Source organism: Lissotriton vulgaris, chromosome 5 (genome assembly GCF_964263255.1).
Source record: "Lissotriton vulgaris chromosome 5, aLisVul1.2, whole genome shotgun sequence".
NCBI classification, from domain to species: Eukaryota; Metazoa; Chordata; class Amphibia; order Caudata; family Salamandridae; genus Lissotriton; species Lissotriton vulgaris.
Window position 1 is genome coordinate 216,128,414 of NC_141693.1, and position 24,021 is coordinate 216,152,434.

Genomic DNA, 24,021 nt, shown 5'->3' on the forward strand with positions numbered 1-24,021 from the left:
TCTCCGGTTCGACGTCAAAGAAGATCGACGTCGAGGTCTCCGGATCGACGTCGAGGCTCTCAGTCGGTCTCTTCACGGCGTGATTCAAGACACCGCTCAACGCCGTTAGTCACCCAGACTTCTTCGACGTCGAGGATCTCTCCATCGAGGGATAGAGTGACTGCAGAGGTGGAGTCACCGGGTTCAAAGTCTTCAGGAGGAAAATCTTCATTTCCTGGCTTGAACATTGTGCAGGTTTCTCCAGACTCTACGCCCAAATCAGGGGGCAGCTTGATTTCTCATCCTCAAGGGGCTGTATCTGGACAGAGTAGTCCGGGCTCGGACTACTCCCGTACATATTCACCTTCTAAGGCAAAGACTCCAGCTAGACCAGCTAGATCTCCTCGGAGCCCCAGGAGGTCACCCAGACCGAGATCGCGAGTCAGATCACGTTCTCCAGTGCGGTCAAAGACTCCTGCCAGATCTAAATCCCCAGTCAGGCCAAGACCAAGATCCAAATCTCCAGTCAGGCCAAGACCAAGATCCAAATCTCCAGTCAGGCCAAGACCAAGGTCTCCATCAAGACATCGGTCTAGATCTAGGGACAGTCACAACAGGAATCGTGACAGGTCCCATAGGAGGCGACGCACAAGGTCTTCCACAAGGTCGTCATCAACTAGGTCTTCTTACCAAGATTATTCTCCAACCTATTCCTCTACGCCACCTTCCCGAGTCTCTCCGATTGATGACCTCGCTACTTTCTCAGATGTATTAGTCAGAGGAGCAACAAAGCTTAATATCACGCTGACCACTCCAGTGGTTCCCACTTCCGTGATCTTTGACACCCTCCGACATCGTACAGCGCCCAGGCCTCTACTTCCCCTGGTCCCTGGCCTCCTAGAACCAGCTATGGCTACATTCCTCACACCAACAGTGGTGGGATCTGTTCCATCTCGAATAGCCAAAAAGTATAAGGCTCCGGCAGAGGATCCCTTGTTCCTTAGATCGGATCCTCCTGCGGATTCTATCATTGTGGCGGCTGCCATGAAGTCCCATGCAGGCTCTACGTCTTCCTCAGTACCACCTGAAAAAGATAGCAAGCTTATGGACTCTTTTGGAAGGAAGATATACAACACCTCTTCTTCCTTTATGAAGGTGGCGAGTGCCTCTGCCTTACTTGGAAGGTACGACAGATCTCTTTGGGACTCCATGACTCGTTTTACAGACAAGCTCCCCAAGGAAGATCGCCAAGATTTCCTAGAGACTTTGCAGGAGGGAGGCCTGGTAGCCAATCAAGTTATTAGCGCCGCAGTTGATGCCTCAGATCTTGCAGCTCATGGCTACTCAAGTGGCATTTGTTCCCGTCGGTCAGCCTGGCTCCGCCTAACAGGGCTCAAACCAGATGCCCAGAAGAAGATTCTGAATTTGCCCTTCAATGGGAAAACCCTGTTTGGTCCACACGCGGACGACGAAATGTCCAAAATGAAAGCTGAAATGGACACCGTCAAAGCTGTGGGATTAGAAAAGCGCAAGGAGTTCAAGAAACGCTTTCGCCAAGGTGACCGCAAGGCCTTCCAACAGAGGGTTCAAACCCCTCAGTGGCAGACCCAGTCGCCACAGAAGACGCAGTTCCAGCAGCGTCGTCCTGGCAGAGGAAGAGGTGGCAATACCAGACAGCAGTTCCACTCAAAGCAACCTCCTAAGCCCTGAGCCATTGCTTCCTCCAAGTCCGTTCACCACTCCGGTGGGAGGGAGTGTTTCTCATCATCTGACAGAGTGGCAATCCATTACAAAAGACAGATGGGTGCTGAGTATTGTGCAGCATGGTTACTTGCTGAGGTTCAAATCCCCTCCTCCTCAGCTGTTTCCCCAGTTGCAACATCTTCCACGTTACAAGACTCAATTGCTACAAGACGAAGTCTCCGTCCTTCTAGAGAAAATGGCCATAGAAGAGGTTCCCTTGATTCACAGAAATCAAGGAGTGTACTCTCGATATTTCCTGGTTCAAAAACGAGGATCTGTCAAAGAATACAGACCCATCCTAGACCTTCGAAGGTTAAACAAGTTCATACGAAAAGAAAAGTTCCGTATGCTGGCCCTGCACCAGATCTTCCCACACCTACATCAGGGGGACTGGATGTGTGCCATCGACTTGCAGGACGCCTACTTCCACATACCAGTGTCCATCAAACATCGGAAGTTTCTAAGATTTCAGATCGGACGTCGTCACTACCAATATCGAGTACTGCCGTTTGGCCTGAAATCTGCACCTCGGACATTCTCAAAATGCATGGCGGTGGTGGCTGCTTTTCTCCGCAAAAGAAAGATCTTCGTCTATCCATATCTAGACGATTGGTTGTTGAAGAGCTCCACTCCGTCTCTGCTTCAGAACCACCTCTCGTTCTGCCTCAAACTGACGAAGTCGTTGGGTCTTCACGTCAATCTGAAGAAATCAGTTCTCAACCCCTCCCAGCGGATCCACTACCTGGGTGCTTCTCTGGACTCACGTCAGGCAAGCGTGTGTCCTTCGGAAGAGAGGTTGTCATCTATGCTTCTGAAGGCTCGCCTTCTTCTGGACAATCAGGCCCCAACAGCCAGACAAGTGTCCTCTCTGCTGGGATCAATGGCATCATGCATTTACATTGTGCCCAATGCTCGCCTTCACATGAGACCTCTGCAGCAAGCCCTCGAGGATCAGTGGTCTCAAAGATCGGATCAGTGGGAAGACCGAGTCATGCTTCCTCAAGGAGCAAGGGACTCGATCAGATGGTGGTTGAAACGATCCAATCTTCTACGAGGAGTCCCGTTTCATCGCCCTCCTCCGTCTCAGTCAATTGTCACGGATGCCTCCCTCCAAGGCTGGGGTGCTCACATGGACCAACTCCAAGTTCAAGGCCTTTGGTCCGAGGTAGAGCAAGGCTACCATATAAACTTCCTGGAGCTGCGAGCAGTCCCTCTTGCTCTCAAGTCTCTTTATCCTGCCCTGCGCACCAAACACCTCCAGATTCAGACGGACAACACAACAACGATGTTCTATCTGAACAAGCAGGGAGGCACAAGGTCAAGAGTCTTGTCTCTGGAAGCACAAGCCATCTGGCACTGGCTCCTGGCAAGAGGCCTGTCCGTCGTGGCAGTTCATCTACCAGGCATTCAAAACGTCCAAGCAGACTGCCTCAGCAGAATCTTCGTCGAAGCGCACGATTGGGTGCTCAACGAGGAAGTGGTTCAAGAAGTTTTTCGGTGTTGGGGCGTACCAGACGTAGACCTGTTCGCAGACGCGGACAACGCAAAATGCCCCGTCTTCGCGTCCAGGTTCCCCCAACAGGGATCACTGGGGAATGGCCTTTTGATCAGCTGGTCTCAAACGTTACTCTACGCCTTTCCCCCCCTGCCTCTGATCCCGGCAGTGATCCAGAAGTTCTACAGGACCAACACCAGAATGATCCTGATAGCACCAGAGTGGCCACGCCAGTGGTGGTACCCCGATCTCCTTCAGATGTCGGAAGTTCCTCACCGGCGCCTACCATGCCATCCAGACTTGCTGACCAAAGACCAGGGGAGGGTGTTGCACCCCAACCTTCCTTCCATTCGCTTGACGGCATGGCTCCTGAGGTCATCCAGTATGGACATCTAGACCTTCCAGCAGACTGCATGACTATTCTTAAAGAGTCAAAGCGACCCTCCACTAGGAAATCTTACGCTTTCAAGTGGAAGAGGTTTTTCTTATGGTGTCGTGAACATTCTCTTGACCCGATACATGGCCAAGAGCAGGTGATTCTTCCATACCTTTTACATTTAGCAAGATCAGGCTTGAAATACCCCTCCATCAGGGTTCATTTAGCTGCCATCACAGCATATAGGAAGTCTCCCAATCAGACATCTTTCTTCCTTATGCCTGTAGTTAAGGATTTTCTAGAAGGCCTGAAAAAAGTCTTCCCACCGGTGAGGTCTCCCTCTCCTCCCTGGGAATTGAATATTGTACTGACTAAGCTGATGAGTGCTCCTTTCGAGCCCATCCAAAAGGCCTCTTTGCAGCACTTGACCTGGAAAGCTGCTTTTTTAGTGGCGATTACCTCTGACCGTAGGGTCAGCGAAATCCAGGCCTTGTGTTGCAAGGAACCTTACACAGTTTTTCATGCCAATAGGGTGGTTTTAAGAACACACCCAAGTTTCCTGCCAAAGGTGGTTTCAGACTTTCATATCAACCAGTCTATTACCTTACCTACCTTTTTTCCTAATCCTTCCACTCCCCCGGAGAGGTCATTACACTCCCTTGATCTCCGGAGGGTCCTGAAGTTTTACTTGTCAAAAACCCTGCCTCTGAGAAAGTCTGACCGGCTTTTTGTTAACTATGGTAGTACTAATACTGGTCTGTCAGCTTCCAAACGGTCAATTTCTCGCTGGATTGTCTCCTGTATAGCTTTCGCTTATCAACTAGCCAACAAAACCTTGCAGGGTAGACCACATGCACATTCTACCAGAGGGAAAGCTTCCACTACAGCTCTCCTTCGTAATGTTCCTATCTCTGAAATTTGTAAAGCGGCAACTTGGCGGTCTGTCCATACCTTTACCCGCCATTATTGCCTGGACTCAGATACTCAGGCCGATGCCAGAGTAGGGCAGGCCTCTTTAAGGAACTTGTTTGCTTAAGATGTATTGTCAATATATGTCTTAGCGTTTCTGTGAAGTTTTTTTTACACTTCTTGCTCGTCCGCGAGACTTTGGGTATGAGCTTGCTAATCTATTCATAGATTATGACTATTGATGAGTATCCCCTGGATGAGAAGGATTAGTTACTTACCTGTAATCCTAGTTCTCATCCAGGGGTATACTCATCAAAGTCATAAGCTCCCGCCCACCTCCCCGGACGAGCAGAGTTACTAAGTTATGAGATGTTTTATTATGGATCTCCTCAGGTGTTATTCACCTCCAAAAAGAACTGACCCAACTGTCACCTGTGGTGCACCATGGGAGCAGGGGGTTGCCTTCAGGTCTTAAAGGCACAGTACCCCTACTCTAATGCCTTAAAGGCAAGGTGTCAGTTTTCTCTGTTTGCTTTATACTCTACTGCAGCCTACTGGCAAATGCCTGCAATTACAGGTTTTCCTATGGCAATAAAGCATTGTTGTATACAAAATGTTTTCTGCTCTTTCTTCCTTAGGGTTTGGAAGGGTACTACTGTATGTATGCTAATTTATGTAATTTTGCGGCATTTTTTGCCAGTTAGAAAATGTTTTTTAGGCTGCAATTATGTTTCACATATTTATACATATATATTTATATGTATTTTCTATATGCTCCGCACATGGGCGGGGATTATTCATAGATTATGACTTTGATGAGTATACCCCTGGATGAGAACTAGGATTACAGGTAAGTAACTAATGAACAAGTTACTTAAGGAATCTAACACTAACTAAGGTAAGGAATCTAACACTAACTAATGTTTCTTACAGATATATCGTTACCGAAGGTAAGTAACTTGTTTATCTGAAAGAAACACGTTAGTGTTAGATTCCTTACCTTAGAATAGATACCCCAGCAATACCAACCCCGGTGGTGGGTCTGCGAACCAATACATTCCTACACCAGAAAGTCCTGGAGGACAGAACGGCCAAAGAAGCCATCCCTCCGGACTTGACTGTCCAGGCAGTAGTGCCTCGCGAAAGTGTGCAGCGAGGCCCACGTAGCCGCCTGGCAAATGTCCTGCAAAGGGACTCCCCGGCCCAAGGCAGTAGTAGCCGCCGTGGCCCGAGTGGAATGGGCCCTTAGCCCAACAGGAGGCTCCTTTCGAGCCAAAGAGTAGCACGCCTTGATGCAGAGAACGACCCATCGAGAGATGGTCCGTTTATGGACCGCCCGTCCCTTCTTCGCACCCACGTAGCCAACAAACAGTTGGTCATCCACCCGGAACTGGCGTGTGCGATCCATATAAAATGAAAGCGCACGTTTTGGGTCCAGACGATGGAGCCGCTCTTCATCCTTTGAAGGATGCGGAGGCGGGAAGAAGGAAGGGAGGGTGATGGACTCCCCGATGTGAAAGGCCGAAACAACCTTGGGCAGGAAAGAAGGTCTAGTCCTCAGAACCACCTTGTCAGGATGAATGGACAAGAAAGGAGGTTTGACAGAAAGAGCCTGGAGCTCACTCACCCTCCTGGCAGAGGTGATGGCAACCAGGAAAGCCGTCTTTAAAGTCAGGAGACGGAGAGGGCAAGAATGAAGGGGCTCAAAGGGAGCACACATCAGAAAGGTCAGAACCAGGTTCAAATCCCACTGAGGCATCACAAACGGAACAGGTGGAAACATGTGAGTGATGCCCTTCAAGAATCGAGTTACAATCGGGGATTTGAACAAAGAAGGCTGATCAGGAAGCCTTAAAAAGGCTGAAAGGGCAGAAAGGTAGCCCTTGATAGTGCCCAGAGCAGAGCCCTGCTGGGCAAGAGAGAGAAGAAACAGAAGAACCTCGGAAAGAGGGGCAGAGAGTGGATCCACAGCCTTTGCTGTGCACCATGCCACAAATCTGTTCCACCGACAGGCGTATACCGACTTAGTGGAGGGACGCCTGGCTGCCAGAATTACATCACAGACTTCAGGAGGCAAGTCAAATGGCCTCAACTGCCGCCGCTCAATCTCCAAGCATGGAGGTGGAGACTGGACAGGTTCGGGTGGAGAACCGTCCCCTGCTGCTGCGACAGAAGGTCCTCCTGAAGGGGCAGGCGGATCGGGGGACCGACTGACATGCTGAGTAGCTCGGGATACCAGTACCTTCGAGCCCAGTCCGGAGCCACAAGGATAACTTGGGCCCGGTCGCGCCTGATCTTCTTCAGCACTCTGGGCAGAAGTGGTATAGGCGGAAAGGCGTATAACAGACCGCAACTCCACTCGCGCCGAAAGGCGTCGCCGTGCGAGTGCCGTCTTGGAAACTCCAACGCGCAGAACTGATGACATTGCGCGTTCTCTTCTGTGGCGAATAGATCTAACCAAGGCTCTCCCCATTGCAGAAAGAGGCCTTGCGCCACGTCCGAGTTCAGACGCCATTCGTGATCCATCGAGCACCGACGGCTGAGTTCGTCCGCCCTGGCGTTCAGAGAACCTGCCAGGTGTTGAACCGTCAAAGTCACGCCCTGACGTTCCAGCCACTGCCAGAGGCGCAGAGCCTCCTGGCAAAGGGTCCACGACCCCACTCCGCCCTGTTTGTTGCAGTACCACATGGCGGTGGTGTTGTCGGTGAACACCTGCACTACACTCCCGTTGACAAAGGGGAGGAATGCCTTCAGTGCTAGACGAATCGCCCGCAGCTCCAACAGGTTGATATGGAGCCGGGACTCCGCCGGAGACCAGATGCCTCTGATCTCTGCCTCTCCCAAGTGGCCACCCCAGCCCTGGAGGGACGCGTCCGTCACGACAACGTGCTCCGGTTGGGGAAGGGAGAGGGATCTGCCTCTGACCCAATCGCGGTCCGTAAGCCACCACTGCAGTTGTCTCGCAGTGCCCTCCGAGATCAAGACGTGGTCGGACAAGTTGCCCTGATGCTGGGCCCACTGAAACTTCAGGTCCCACTGCAGAGCCCGCATCCGCCACCGGGCGTGATGCACCAGAAGGATGCAGGAAGCCATCAGTCCCAGCAGCCGCAGCGTCAACCTGACCGAAACCCGGGATAGCGGCTGAAAGATGGGAATCAAAGCCTGAATATCCCGGACCCGCCGTTCCGGAGGATAAACCCAAAACTGCGCCGAGTCCAGAACCGCTCCGATGAAAAGGAGCTTTTGAGAGGGACACAGGTGTGATTTCGGCACATTGATGGAGAACCCCAGGTCGTGCAAGAGGTCTGCCGTCATCTGAAGGTGGTGGACGACTGTCTGGGGCGAGCCCGCCTTCAACAACCAGTCGTCTAGGTAGGGGAAGACTGAGACCCCCAACCTGCGCAGATGGGCTGCGACCACCGCCATCACCTTTGTGAACACCCGTGGGGCGCTGGTAAGGCCGAAGGGAAGCACGATAAACTGAAAGTGCTCCTGGCCTACCGTGAACCGCAGGTAACGCCGGTGGGCCGGCAGGACGGGGATGTGAAAATAGGCATCCTGCAAGTCCAACGCTACCATCCAGTCTTGTGGGTCTAGAGCAGCCAAGACCTGAGCTAACGTCAACATCTTGAACTTCTCCTTCCGGAGGAAGCCGTTGACGTTCCTTAGATCCAAGATAGGACGTAGGCCCCCCTTGTCCTTCTTGGGCACCAGAAAGTAGTGGGAATAGCAACCACGCCCTACTTCTGGCCCAGGAACGCGCTCGATGGCTCCCTTGGCCAAGAGGGCCGTAACTTCCTCCTGCAGAAGTGTCAAGTGGTCCCCCGACACACAGTGGTTCTGCAGTGGCATGGCTGGAGGAGTGGTCTCGAAGGGGAGGGAGTAGCCCCTTCGGACGATTTGCAGCACCCACCTGTCCGAAGTGATCGTGCGCCAGTGAGCGTGGTGATGGCGAACCCTGCCACCCACTGGCGTCACATGGGGCCGAAAGCACGGACTAGGAGGATTTTGAGGCAGATGCTGCGGGGGGAGGTGTGGTCTGACCCCGCCGTTGTCCCCGACCGCCACCACGGCGGTTTCCACGGCCGCCACCGCGTTGAAAGGATTGTTGCGGCGCGTGGCTGGCAGCACGTGTGGGGGCGACCCTTCCTTGGCCACGAAAGGGACGAAACGAACCCGGTTGCTGACGCTGGGTCGAGAGACCCAAGGACTTGGCCGTGACCCTGGAGTCCTTGAAGCGTTCCAGCGCGTGGTCCGCCTTATCACCGAACAGGTGACAGCCATCAAACGGCATGTCCATCAATGTATTCTGGACATCTGCCGAAAAGTTGGCGGATCTCAGCCAGGCGTGGCGACGAATCGCCACCGTCGTTGACATAGCTCTGCCCAGCGAGTCGGTCGTATCAAGACCACACCGTATCGAATATTTAGCTGCATCTCGGCCCTCAGCCACAGCCTGACCGAGTTTTGCCCGCACCTCCATGGGGCATTCTGGCAGCAGTTCCGCGACCGTATCCCACACAGAGTGGGTGTAGCGGCCCAAGAGGCACGCGGTGTTACAAGACCGCAGGCCCAAACTAATGGACGAGAAGACCTTCTTGCCAAACTGGTCATACCTCTTGGATTCCCGGTCGGGCGGGGCCGACGGGAATGCAGACTGGGAGGTCGAGGCCTGGATCACCAGACTCTCAGGAGTGGGGTGGGTAGACAGGAACTTGGGGTCGTCCGGACAAGGACGGTGGCGCCTGGCCACGTTCCGATCAACAGGCGCACCTGAAGCGGGCCTGGACCACGTGCCCAACAGAACGTCTGACAAGGCTTCATTAAACGGCAGCAGTGGCTCCTGTGGGCATGACTGCGGTTTGAAGACCTCAGTGAGGATGTTAGGCCTCACGGCCGCGACGGGGAGCTCAAGGTGTAAGGCCTTGGCAGCCCTCATCAGCACCACTGAATATGCAGCTCCCTCCACCGATGCCACGGTTGGAGGAGAGATCAAACCAGGGTTAGGAGAGTCGTCCAGACCACTGGCATCCCCCAAGTCACCTGTCCAGTCCGGGTCATACTGGCACTCGCGTGACAGAGGGTCCTCGGACCCCTCCCAACCTTCACCGAACTCTTCATCATCTCCGTATTCGGAGTCAACGATGTAGACCGGCTCCTCGGGGTTCATGGGCCCCATCGGCGCCGGGACCGGCGTCGAGCGACGCCGGTCCGGCTCCGCGACCGGCGTCGGGGAAGGTAGGGGAACGGCGCCGCCCGGAGCCGGCGTCGGAACCCCGCCGCCGGCCGGAGCCGGCACCGGAGAACCGGCGCCGCGCGGGGGCGGCGTCGGGGGTAACCCCGATGGTAACGGCGCCGGAGAGGCCGGAAGACCAGCCGGCGCCGATCCCGAAGGCCCTTGCGGCGCCGGGGTCGGAGCCGTCGGCGGCGCCGGGGCCGGAGCACCCGACGGCGCCGAGGCAGGGACACCCGAACCGCCAGGGCCCCCAGACGGTAGCACTGGGCCCGAAGGCACCGTAGGCCCCGTCGGAGAAGCGAGCGCCCTCATGGCCATGAGGAACGCCTCGATCTCCTCAGGCGTCGCGCCGTGCCCAGGGACCGGAGGGTATGAGGCAGGCCGCGCCGGCGACTCTCGCGGAGCCGCGGGGTTGGGGTCACCCGAGCCCCCGGCCGCATCGCGCGAGCGTCGGGGGGAGTCGGGGGTACGATGACGACGCCCCGACTTCTTGTGCTTCTTACCTGACGAGTGGTGTCGACTTCCGGAACGCTCGGCGCGGCTCCGCGACCGCTCCCTCGAACGCTCCCTCGACCTCCGGCCGGACCGGGACCGCTCCCGGTCCCGACGTGGGGCCGACACCCGGAGCTTCAGTAGCTTGCGGGACCGCTCCCGCCTAGCCTTGGAGGTGAGGGCCCGGCAGTCGACGCAGGAGTCCACGTCGTGGTCGGGGCCCAGACGCCGGAGACAGAGGCGGTGATGGTCTGTGACCGACATCGTGCGCTCACAGTCATCACAGGTCTTGAACCCAGGCATCCTAACAGGCACAAAGAGAGAAAAAACTATCGAAAAACTTGGTCAAAAGACCGGAGTACTGCTCTTCAGATCTGCGTCCACTGGCGCGGAAAAAAGAAGAACTGACGTCAGCGCGCGGAGGCGGCGTCTATATACTCCAGCGACGTCATCACGGCGCACGACGCCGACGACGGACGCGGAGCCGCAGGGGACGCCTGCAGACGACGCCTACCGACGCGCAGGGGTACTGCTACGCAAAAGTTTCCGGATCCAGACTGACGCCTGGGGATATTCTAAGGTAAGGAATCTAACACTAACGTGTTTCTTTCAGATCCTTACTTCATTCCAAGCGTACTAAACAATTACTCCTTGGGCTTAAGTAATTTTATAAAAGATTATACAAAGTGAATACACTTTCAACAAACACACTTCAGTTGAGGCAAAATCTAAATATTGTAACTTTAATTTGTTATCCTAACAGCAACAGGCTGTTTAAAAAGTGAAGGTTTGCCAACAAATCTGGTTTCGAAAAGAGACTAGTCTACTTTAATCAAAAAAATATCTTAATGAGATGTTTCTAACAAGAGTACCAACTCTTGCAAAGACTTTAGAAGGACTTAATACCACAAAAGAAGTACTAACTGCCACGAAGTATTACCCCAGGTCAGGTGTGGGAACCAAAAGCAGCCCTGGCAAAATGTTTCTTTTTTACAATACTTTCATTCTCAGTCATTCTACTTCTCTCGTATCTCTCTTCCATCTCTATCTCTTTATACTCTCTCATGTTGCACTTTCTTCCCATCATCTCTATCTCATTGCCAGACATATATCTTTGTCCCTCTTCTCTTACTTTCACTGCCTCTTTTTCTTTTGATACCCGTGTTGTTATTCCCGCACTCAGTCATTCCCAATAATAAAGATGGGGGTCCTAAAAGCTACTTCACAAGGTGTTATTGACATTTTTTCAAACCGTTTGGCAGCAGCGGTGACAGGTTTATTCGATTCACTTCAGAAATTGAGATATGCAATTGCATCCCTCAATGGCTCTACTGTAACTGTTTTTCCAAAGACCTGAAAGGATATGGAACTTTGGGCTTCATAAAAACCAACAGCATACTAAACTAGGATGCCAAGATAAATGCTAAAGTCCTGAAAGTAAGATCAGACTATGTTTAGCTCGTCTTGTAGATGCCTACCAAATAGGGCAGCATATTATGTTGTTTTTTTTTTTTTTATATAGCGCCTGAATCGACCCCCGAAGGGGTATCTCCGCGCTTGCCTTGGGAACCCGTCCTGGCTTTTCCCTGTGAGATAGCCTCTACAGGGCATCCCCAAGGTGAAAGCCAGGCCTCCCGCCGCGGGGGGGCCGTTGTGGAGATTAAGCAAGCTTAATGCCCAGAGTTGCAGAGTGTGAACCCATGATTAGGTCTGGCACCGAAGCGAGAATTATCGAGTCCATGGACATTTGAGCTCAAGACCCTGCCGCGTCGGGAATTGAACCCTGGTCCCGGGTCTGACCTCTGCTTCAGGGTCTGCCTGCTCTAACCATTGAGCCACACTTCTCCACATACACTAAAGAGATTCGAGCATACACTAAAGCGATTCAATTAATTGGAAAGCAAAATTCCCTGTTAATTGCAACTCCTGCTGGATTCAAATAATATGAACTAGGAAAATATTAAACTTTTACACCATAAGTTCGGTTTTAGAGATGTATTCTACAAAGTTAGTTTGAAAATGAATGGTGAAATCTAGCCTCTGGATAAGGTAATAGAAAGGGTGCCAACTGGTGCTCTGGATACCAAACTAATTAGCCACAAAATTCAATGTATTGCACAAACTTCATGTTTTGAAATATGGCTGAGGAAGTAGAAGGTTGCCCTATGCAGAGGAGATGATCTGTATAATTCTGGAGCAGATGTCTGTTTTGAGGCTATCTTTAGACGCTTGGAAAAATTACAACATGTGTTGGGCTTTAAAATCAATATTGCCAAACTTTCCTATTAGAACATTATATAAAGTAAGAATAGGATTTGAGATATTTAGGACATTGTCCGGTTTAAATTTAAGGTATAGAACAATACCTGTTATATGTACCAAGGACTAACAACTAAAGCTTTTTGAAAGATGCATGTTTGACAGAGAAAACAACTCTGAACTGAATATGAGCCCCTAAAGGCCGAAGGGCTAATAGGAAACTCAAATGAGATCTATTAAAGAGGTGGCGTCAAACACTAAATGCTACACGTTTTGTAGCAAGAACCAGAGGCAATGATTATACAGTCTTTATTTACTGCAAACACCACAGCTGCCAAACATTAATATCTATCACAAAATCAAATATCTATAACTTGTGGAAATGAACTTACAAAACATGTGACCATTACAACAACGGGGGCCCATTAGGCAATGAAAGACTCCAAACCTACTTAGCTCGCTTCTTTCTTCACTGTCGTGCAGACAGAGAAGTGCCTCCTAATTTTAAGTTGCATTTTATAATTTTATTGTTATTGCATGCTTTATTTGTGTTTAAGTTGAAATAGGTGCTGCTGACTTATCCGGTGCACAGTGTTCTATAAAATGCATTCTCTTTTGGGGTGGGCTCTGTGTGGGGATCATAGCTGCATACTGGATAAGGGGTGCACAGGCGCAGACCCCCTCAGGCAGAAACCACAGGAAGGACAGCCACAAATCTGGACAAGCAACAGGGATAAGAGTCAAACTAACCTTGTCCCCCATCCAACTAACCTTTGTATTTAGAGGCTGCCTACCTTCTTGTAATGCTGCTTCCTTTCAGGATTGATGGTGCATTACCAAACTCCTATGCTGAGCACAGGCAAAGATTTTCAGACATGGCTGCAGGCCACAGGTAGCAGAGGGAGCTGTAATTTATATGTAGCACGTCAGTGCCTAATTTGTAACATAATGATTGCCAGTGCCCAAAGCACTGCTCAAAAGACGGTGGCCGGTGCTACATCCCAGCACCGAATATCAAGGCTGCGAAGTCCAGATTCCACCTTATGCCTCTTTAATCCACTACCAGACACCCTCTGCTCCTTTATTTCACTCTTGCAGGATCCTCCTTTCCATCTTGTTGACAGCTTTAGCTAGTTTGGAAGAATACCAAGAGCCTAAATAGTTGATCCTGGAAATGTGTTCTTCATATTTAATGTATTAGCCAAATCTTGCTAGTCCAGCTTGTTTTTTTAATATATATTAGTGTGATGTTTTTCTGCAACCTCCCCCTATAAAAGCACCGCAGATTTGTACAGCACCTTGCCAAATTCTTTCAATTTGTTGTAGTATAGCACCCAAACCAGATTTGAATCAGTCTTGCATACTTGGAGTGGTCACTGTATTTAATTCTGGCTTGATTTGTTTCTACGTGCTTTGTTTTTCTCTTACAGTACTACATTATTGTGGCCCTACTTTGCATACTGTAGTCATTTTAAGAAGTATTTTGGCACTGGCATACATGGTCTCTCCATTGCATATTGCAAACATTCTAGTCATGAAGATCTCACCCAAAATAACAATTCTTCGCATAGTTTGGGACATATTGCCACTATGGCGATCTTGGCATAAGAAGCTTTCAGTGGAATTTTTGTGGGAATCTTACTCATCAACTTGGCCAACCCATGGCATAATGCAAGAAATGTAACAGAAAGAGAGATAGGAAGATTTCAGACACACTCTTAATCCCCGGTCAAGGTACTCAAACAAAAGAAGAGGGTCAGTGGAATAAGAGTAAACCACAAAAAGGAGCAAAAAGTTGAAACTGAGCTGACTTAGGTTAGTTTAAAAAGCCCTCACTCACCGACCTGGTCGGAGACATGCTTCATTATCGGGCCCCAATAAAGAGGCAGAGTGCCTCTTTAGTGTGCTGGGACGCCAGAATTACTGCGGAGCAGGTTTTTTGTGTAAAGGCTTTTCAGTGAAAGTAAAGGAAAAAGTGTCTCAAGTGTATCAAAAAAACTTTATTTGTAGATCACTAGGACACAGTTATAAAAATTAGTTTATGTGTCAGGAATTAAGGCCAAGATAGATTTTATGGTTAATTCCATTTACTAATAAAATCAGTCAACACGTTTCTGCCTCTGAAACGGTGTTAGTTTACCAGGCATTCATCAGGACCTTTAATTGTGCTAAACCCTGGCGGTATGAGCACTCTAAGGCTCACCCTTACCTACGGGCGTGAAAGTGAAAAAAAGTGAAAAAGTGAAAGTGCAAAGGGGAGAGCAAATGCCCAGTCCCTGTAACTCCTGGTTTAGGAGGCTTGCCAAAATCAGGTTTCTGCACTTGTAAAAGGATTGCGATCTGCACCAGGGGTCACGGGAGGGGGGTGGAGGTGTAATTGGCACAACGCCCTCGACGCCGGCACCCTCTTGGAACCTGTGACTCCCTCGCACCGGAGTCACAGGTTTATCACTTCTGCACTTAGTCCTGACGAAGCACTCTTGCATCCACTAAGGACTGCACGTAGTGCGAAACATGTTGACCCAAACTACATCTTTTCACAGACATTATTTTTCACGGATGCGCAAGCAGTGGACAATACTAACCACTCCTCCACATTTGTTTTAAGGAGGATCTTCACATCCCACTAACATTTTTAACCTTGTCTTCGGGACTCCTGAAAAAAATAAAGTTCTGAGTACCATTGAAGACAATTTTAACTTACCTATTCACTTCTTTTAGGCCCCCACACCCGCATGCACAACTGTGGCGTCTCCTAAAAAGATCTCCGCTAAAGAGCCCTCTTGCGCCCATGAGGGACTGCAGCGCCACCCCCACGAGAAGCAACTCCAGATGATGAAGCATGACACTCGCAAGGGTGCGTGAGGGCACTAAATACCAAAGGAGCAATTCCCCATCCTTTCTAGTATCCAACCATATTGAGAGATTCACATTCTCACAACCATACTAGTTTGCTCTATCCTCTTTTCTTTAGGAACAGTTACCCCTTAGAGAATATAAAATAGTGTTATGAGTCAGACTTTGTCCATGTGTCCATGAGCAGTAACAGGACAAGATTCCAAAGCAGTACCAAAGGACCAAGTACCAAAGGAGTTATCACTTTAGGCAAGTAGGTTGCCCAAATCTTCAGCTTCTATTTTCCCGGGAAAAAAGGTGGTGTAGGGCAGTTGCATCAACAGCACCTGAAATTCAATTATGCAATGAACTAACATTATTGCAATGAAAAAGATGGTCTTTAAAGTCAGGAGATGCGGCAAGCTGCTATGCATCAGCTCAAGGGGCATACACAAGAGAAACGTCAAGACCAATGTTAAGGTCCCACTGTAGCATCACAGACAGTCTGGGAAAAACACACCGTTTACATACCTCGTCACATTTAGTGACTTAAACAAGACCAGTTGGTCTGTCAAACATACAAAAGCCAAAAGGGCCAACAAATAACCTTTTATAGTGCCCACTTCAAGGCCTTGCTGGGACAAAGATAAAAACATCGAGTAGCTTTGCTTGCTTGTAAAGGGTCGGTCTTGCGGATGCCACAGCAGCCCACACATTTTTCTCTGTGCCAGTCATAAATAGACTTCATAGAAGGGCGCACGACACATAGGATGACATCCACCACTTCACGCTACAGATCAAACTAAGCAAACTGCTGCCACTCAATCTTCAAGCATGGAGGTGTCGAAGACGCATTCAGATGAACGAGCCTGCCATGGTGCTGCAACAAAAGACCCTCCAAAACTGGTAGCCTGATTGGAGTACAATTACTCATTAACAAAAGTTACGGATATCAACTGTTCTGGACCAATCTTTAGCCAGGAGGATGACTTGGACCCAGGCGTTCCTGATTTATATCAGAACTCTAAGAAGGTGAGGCAGAGGTGGGAGTTCTCAAGGGTTGCAAAAAGATCCATCTAGGACTCTACCCACTTCCAGAAGATGCCATGTATCACCTTGGGATGTAGACATCATTTGTGATCTGCCAGACGCTGCCAATTTAGTTTATCCACTCTGGCAATCAAGGATCCTGCCAAGTGGTCTGCGATCAGGGAAATGCCCTGACATCACAACCAATTCCAACACCTAGCACAGGACTGAGGACTCTACTCCACCCTGCTTGTTGCAATACCACATGGTGGTAGTATTGTCCATGAGAACTTACACCAGCACACCCTTTAACTATAGCAGGAAGGCCTTCAGAGCTAAAAGAAATAGTCCACAACTCTAACAGATTGATATGGAGCGGGATTTTGTCGTAGGCCTGATCACCATCAATGCAGACTGTGAGCATCTTCTCTGAAATCTGGATTGAACACAATAGATTTTCTTGATGCTGGGCATACTGGAACTTCAGATTAAATCGCTAAGCCGGCATATACCGCCTGGCATAGCAAACAAGGAGGATGATAAATGAAGCTAATTAGTCAAGAGTCTTACAGCTGCACTCACTGTGATTCAGGACCAATGCAGGAACATTGGGATCATTTCCCGAATGTCCTGGAGTCATTGGAGAGGAGGGATGCCCTGAATTTGAAATCTGTACAGGACAGCTCCCAGGAACGGGAGCCTCTGTGAACGAGTCAGGTGTGACTTCAGCTTGACGATAGTGAATCCTAATGATGTCAGGAGATTTGCCATCATCTGGAGGTGGTCTACGTCTCACTATGCCAAGCCTGATTTCAACAGCTGGTTGCTGAGGTTGGGAAATACGGATTATCAGCAAAGGTGGGTAGCAACCACAGCTATCACTTTTGTGAACACTGAAATGGGCACTGGTGAGATTGAAGGGGAGCATAGCAACCTGAAAATGCTAATGGTCTACCCTTAACCACATTTAACATATGTGGGACTGCAGGACTGGTATATTTAAATATGCATCCTACAGGACACAATTCAGTCACCCGGTTCCAGAGCAGACGGAAACTTTTCAGCAGAGCACTGCACACTGGTGGGTGGCACCATGTGGCTTTGCACTGACACTGTTCTGCTACGGAAAGGACGTTCATGGCCCATATAGACATCACTCTGGAGCGATTACATGTTGTTTTCAAGTCTGCGCTCCCAAATGTTAATCCCCAAAAGAAAAATGGTGTGACCAGGGTGCACATTCCTAGATGTGGGTTAGTATTAAAGAACAGAATGGGAGGGATGGAGAGGAATAAGCCGATAGAGTCTCTAACCAAAAGAGTGTTATTAAATATAAGTAACTTGTTCTTCTGATAGAGATTTGTAGCTGCAGATTCCTCACCTTTTGAACATATTCCAAAGCAGTACCTATTTGCAGACGGGTCTGTGGATGGATTGAAACCAGAAAGTCCTGCAGTACCGAGAGAGCAAAATTATGCTTTGTGAATGTATGGAGGGATGCCCACGTAGTCGCCTGGCAAATGTCTAGGACAGAGACTCTGCATGCCAGCGCAGCGGCGGCTGCTTTGGCCTTGGTAGAATGAGCATGCAGTCCTTCTAGATGCTATGCAGCAGATCTTAATGAAGATTGTTCTTTTTTACACAGCCTTGCATTTTTTTCTCTCCAGAGAACCTCACAAAGAGCTGATTGTTCACCTGGGTTTTTTGGCGAAAGCAATGTAAAAGCTTAGCGCTCTCTTGCGGTCCTATTGATGGAGTCGCTCCTTCTCAGAGACAAGAAAGATGCCAGTGTCCACAAAACCAGCTTGTCTGGAAAGAAAGTGGTGTATGGTGGGTTGACACAGAGCTTGAAGCTCGCTCACATTCCACACTGAAGGTATGGCAACGGGGAACACTGTCTTGAGTGAGAGTAGCCGCAAGGAATAGCTGTGAAGTAGTTCAAAGGGAGACCTTTCGAAAAGCACATAACAGGAGACAAACAATGAGGTCTGATCCAGCAACCGCATTAGAGCTGAAAAGTACTGTTTAACTGTGCCCAGAGCTTAGCCATGCCGGACTAGTGGTAAAACAAATAACATCAGATAACCTTGCCTGCAGGGGATCTACCATCTAAGTACCGCACCAAGCCATCAAATTGTCTCAACGATAGACGTATACATTTTACCATACCCTCCATGCCACTAGGATGGATTGGGCCCTGTCAGTCTTGATCTACTTGGGAACTCAGGGCAGAAGTGGAATAGGAGAAAAGTCATACAGGAGTCCTAAATTCCACTCCAGGTGGAATGCATCTCCAAAAGAGAGAGTTGCCTTGGAAACTGCATAGAAATGCTAACAGTGTTCATTCTTAGTGATAGCGAACAGATTGAGGCAAGATTCTCCCCACACGTGGACGAGACCTCATACCACCTCCAGGTGTAACTGCCACTTGTGATCTGCTAAGCACCGATGGATGAGCATGTGTGCCCTGGCATTTAACGACCATGGTTCTACCCCACCTTGCTTATTGCAGCATCAAATGGCGGTGTTGCTATCCATGAGAACCTGTACCAGCCACACTTTGAAGGAAGGCTTCCAACAACAAGCAGATGGGCTAAGCTCCAGAAGGTTGATATTAAGACAGGACTCTGCTGGAGACCAGAGGACTCTATTCTCTACCTCTCTCAGATGGCAACCCCAACCCAGAAGCGATCATCAGCCACCACTGTTAGCTCTGGGATGGAGAAGGGAAAGAGGTCTGCCGCAGACCGAACTGCGGTCCAGTAACCGCCACAGCATATCTTTAGCAGTCTCCTCCAAAATGTGAATTGGGTTGGAGAGGTCTACTTGATGTTGAGCCCAATGAGACTTAAGATCCCACTGAAGAGCCTGCATATGCCACCTGCATTGCTCAACCTCTACTGCTAAACTGCTGGGAGCCTTGAGGCGGTTACTTTGGCTAGCAGTATAGGGTACGTCTGCCAAAGTGGTAAAGTAGCAGTAGTGCGGATACAGTTGACGAGGTGAGGTAGATAAGTTCAGGGAGCATGCTGTGGCCCTGCTCACCATGACCGACTCAAGAGCAGAGTCTGCCTTGTCCTCAAACAGGCAAGTTCTGTTGAACACTAAGTGCATGAGGGACAACTTGACATCCCCTGAAAAACTGGTGAATGGCAGCCAAGAGTGGCTGCAGATAAAGACACTCGTGCCAATGGCCCGTCCGGTGGAATCAGTGTTTTTGTTAACATGGCCAGGTCACAACCGTCCTGTATGGGCTGGGTGAGGACCGGTCAGAGATCTTCAGCGACAACTGGTAGGGCTTGACCCACCGGATTCCCACAGTGAGTGAGCACAGAGCCACAGCAGCCACAGCAGGAAGATGGTATTTACTGATCTAAGCGAAAAGCTAGTGAATGAGAAAAAACTCTTACAGAACGTCTCCAATCGTTTGGACTCCCTATCGGGTTAAGTGATTGGGAATGAGAAGAGCAAGGTTTGGCCTATGCCCTCAACCAGGCATTGGTAAGGGCCTCGTTAAACAGTAAGATGGGCTCAGTAGTTCTCTGCCCAGGCTTAAGAACTTCCGTAAGGATATCGTTTTTGACCTCCAAGGTGGGTAACTGGAGGTCAAGGACATCCGCTGCCTTACACATAACCATGCAAAAAGAACAATTGATGGACAGAATGCTGAACAATGTCAAACATACACCCAGTACATAGATGCAAGCCTAAATACATTGTTATTTGCTCCCCATGCCATTCCAGCTTAAACCCAGCCATATGCAAATCAGTCTTGATCCTACTCCCCATGGGAACAGTCCAGCCCGAACTGCCAGGCCAGGTCCTCCTTGGACCGGAAGCAAGCATCCTGGGATGGGTTTGGGGTATCACCCCTCACCAGCCAGGCTAGCTTGACTCCAGTGGCATGGAGACCATGGGAACCACGTCTGGTCATACCCGTCCCACTCACGGTGACAAATTTAAGAAAAACAATTGATGGACAGCATGGACAATGTCAAACATTCACCAAAGGAAAGAGATCTGGGCCTAAATCCATCATTTGTTGCCGCAGCATTTTTTTCCCTAACTGGGATGGGTATGTCCAGACGTAGGCCCCTTGTATGCTGTGCCACTGGATTCAAGCTTACCTGGCTGAGAAGTGAAGAAAGGGGTCCACGTTGCAGTAAAACCCACCATGACACAAACTTGTCCTAACGGTAGGCATATACCAACTTGGTAAAGGGGTGCTTGGCTGCTAGAATAACATTACAGACTTCGAGAGGAAGGTTGACAGCTGTCAACTGTCACTGCTCAATCTCCATGCATTAAGATAGAAAATGTGCACCTCTGAATGCAGAACCATTATTCTCTCGAAGAGGCAGTCTGAGCTGAGGACCGAAGGTTATGCACAACAGCTCGGGATGCCAGTCTCTCCATGCACAATCCAGAGCCACGAGAAGGACTTGGGCATGGTCATTCCTGATCTTCTTGAGAACTCTGGACAGGAGTGGTATTGGAGGAAAGGCGTATAGGCGGTCGGAGCTTCAGCGTCTCCAAGCGACAGTCACGTTGGAAGCTTCAGTGGGCACATTTCTTGACATTGCTTGTTCTCTGCAGTGGAGAATAGATCTAACCAAGACTCCCCCCACTTCTAAAATAGACTCTGCACCACTTCCAGATAAAGATGCGATTCATGATGCCCTAGGCATCTTACGCAGAGTTTGTCCGCTCTGGTGTTTAGGAAGCCCGCCAGGTGTTGAACCAGCAGGAAAATTCAATGATGTTCCAGCCATGAACAGAGATGCAGGGCTTTTTGACAGAGCAAGGAGAGATGGTCCTCAGTCGGCCAATCGTAATAGGGTAGCATGGGGGGTGAGGTAGTCACAAAGAGAGAGAGAGTAGCCCCTTTGGATGAAATGGGGAGAAACTAGCAGCCTGATGTCACTAACTGCCAGTGGGGCAGGTAATGGCATATCCTGCCTCCCACTGGATGCCCATATTACTCGTAGGGCAAACTAAAGACGCTTGAAGACAACAGCTGCCAGGGAGGTGAGAGCCATTGAAAGGCATGTCCATGAGAGAAGACTGGACATCCCCTGATAAGCCAGTTGCTCTCAGCCAGATGTGGTGGCACAAGGCCACTGAAGAAGAAATCTCTCTGACCACCGAGTCGGTTGTGTCAAAACCACACCTTATGGTGAACTTTGATGCATCTCGCTCATCAGAAATAGCCTAAGAGAGTATGTCTTCGGCATCCTCCAAGACAATAGGCAGCACTTGCGCAACTGAGTCCCATATCATATGGGAATAATGGTCCAAAAGGCAGGCTGTGTTTCCTGACCATACTGCAAGGCTGGAAAAAAAGAGCATTATCTTGCCAAAGTTGTCCAGACTTTTGGAATCCATATCCGGTGAAGTGGTAGGGAATGCATCAGGGTTTTTCCTGCGTATGGACGCTCGGCCACCAAGTTCTCAAGGATGGGGTGCTGGGTGAGGAAACTGGTATCCCCAGGAGCAGTGTGATGGAGGTGGGACATTTTACAATGCACAGGAGCCCCTGTGCAGGGTTTGGACCAGGCCCCAAGTAATACATCTGTAAGGACTATATTGAATGGGAGAAGGGTTACAGATGGGGAATGTCTCGGCTGAAGCACCTGTGTCAAAATGTTCATCTTGACTTCCACTGTGGGCAACTGAAGGTCCAAAACCTCAGCCGCCCTACGCACCACCATCGCACAAGAGGCTCCCTCCTGCATAGGTAGGAGGAGAGACCAGGTCAGTGTCGGGTGAGGTGTCTAACCCACTGACCTCCACCACTACCTCATACCAGTTGTCCGGTTGTTCTTCAGGGAGTTGGTATCCATAAGGGTCCATAAACCCTTCCATTTGTCTCCCTCTCCAGGTGTAGCAAATAAATAAGTGGTTATATAGTTGGGGTAACCCATAAATCCGTGGGACCTGGGTACAAAGTAATACACACGACATTTGGTTAGGACAAGTTAACTCAATTAACATATCCTTAGGGAATACAACTAAGCCTAATACCCCAATCAACAGGAGTGGGGTGAGTGTAGAACCAGCAGAGGGAAGGTGTACAAAAAAGTGTTTATCACACAAAATAGTACAAATTATTGTGAAGAATATTCAACTATATTCCAAATCAGTAATAATCATACAATATTTACATACAAAGGTTGTGCCAAAGGTGTGCAACAAAGTGCTCAGAAAAAGTGCTTGTGCATAAGTTTACAGATGGAGAACAAAATAACAAAACATATTAAAATTTCTTTTAGAATCAAGTCTGTCTATACATCTTCCTAAAGCACTACAATTGTGTTCCACTACGTAGAGACAACTGCTCAAATCAATGTTGCCTCTCAGTGGATAATCTATTACATCCAGACTGTTGAAGTTTCGACCCAAAAACAAGGGGAGGGCCAGTTAGAACCTTAAATGAGGATCTTCATCAAGACAGGGTTGTGAAAGGAGATCAACCTGGGTTCTTGCAATCACTACTGAAGGCATTAAATGCTGAAATTGGAAGACAGCGAAGGCCAGCCAGCTCCTCATCTGTGGGGGAAAGGCTCCATGTAATGCAAGTGTACAGTCAAGCTTTCTGGACAGAAATTCAAATCAGGGGAGCGACCTGTAGGATAACTTCAAACCAAGGTACACGCAAATTCACAGATTAAATCTGTCAACATCAAGGTATGAGAGCCCCTTTCGGCTGAATCCCCCAATCGGCTCTCTTCAGCTGCAGTGTAGCAATAATTCTTTCTCAGCCTCAGCCAAGGTTTAGGAAGACTTATAAACTTCTTTGGCTTCTTGTGCGACTTTCCTGACGACTTGGATTGTGACAACAAACGAGGGGAAGGGCTTTGCAAACAGTCCAGGGACCTTCCGAACACACGTGACCTCAAACGTCAAGGAGTCGACTGACATCAGGTAGCGAGGAGCATGATGGATCGCTCTCTTAGCGCCATGGGATGCATGGCACAGCAGTCCTCACAGGTCTTAGAGTTGTGGGTGTGGGCCCGCTCTAAGCACCACAAACACACCAAGTGGGGTCTACCACCGACATTTGCCTGTGACAGCCCCACATGGATTGAAACCAGCCTGTTTCTTGGTTGACATACCATCACAACAGGAGAAAATCCTCAAAAAATGTTGACAACATTTTTTTAAAAAGCCATTCGAAAAGTGACTGAGGTGTAGCTCAGATTAGATTAGCACTATCTTGCACAGAAAAGAAAGAACTGATGTCATCTTGCCGAAGTGGTAACTATATAAGTATCACGCACATCACTTCTTGTATGAAAGATGCCGACAAAGTCACACAAAGTCAAACAATGCCACCTACCAGCACGTATGGGGTACTGTTTGAAAATCTTCTGGATCCAGTCTGACACATGGGGATTATTCTAAGGTATGCAGCTAGAAGTCTCCATCAGATGTTCTCTTTGGTAGTGTACTCCAAGTCAAGAGCATCAACGTTAAAGCTGCGGCACAATGAACGCGGAGGTAAGGGTCCCTTAGGCTCAAAGGTGTCAACCATACACAATGGTTTCAGTGCTGTACCTATTGCCTATTCTTGAGAGTCCACTGAGTTGTATCCGAGACAATGGACAGTGAGTCACACAGCTTAGTGACACTCTGCTGTTAACAGAATTGCATCTCTGACCCATATTC

The 24,021-nt window shown here is 49.3% G+C and overlaps 1 protein-coding gene across 1 annotated transcript in view; it reads right to left on the reverse strand.

Annotated features, from left to right (window-relative positions):
• PNPLA7 (patatin like domain 7, lysophospholipase) overlaps positions 1-24,021 on the reverse strand; it is a 1,710,105-nt gene that overhangs the window by 874,396 nt on the left and 811,688 nt on the right. The gene's annotated exons all lie outside the window — the stretch shown is intronic.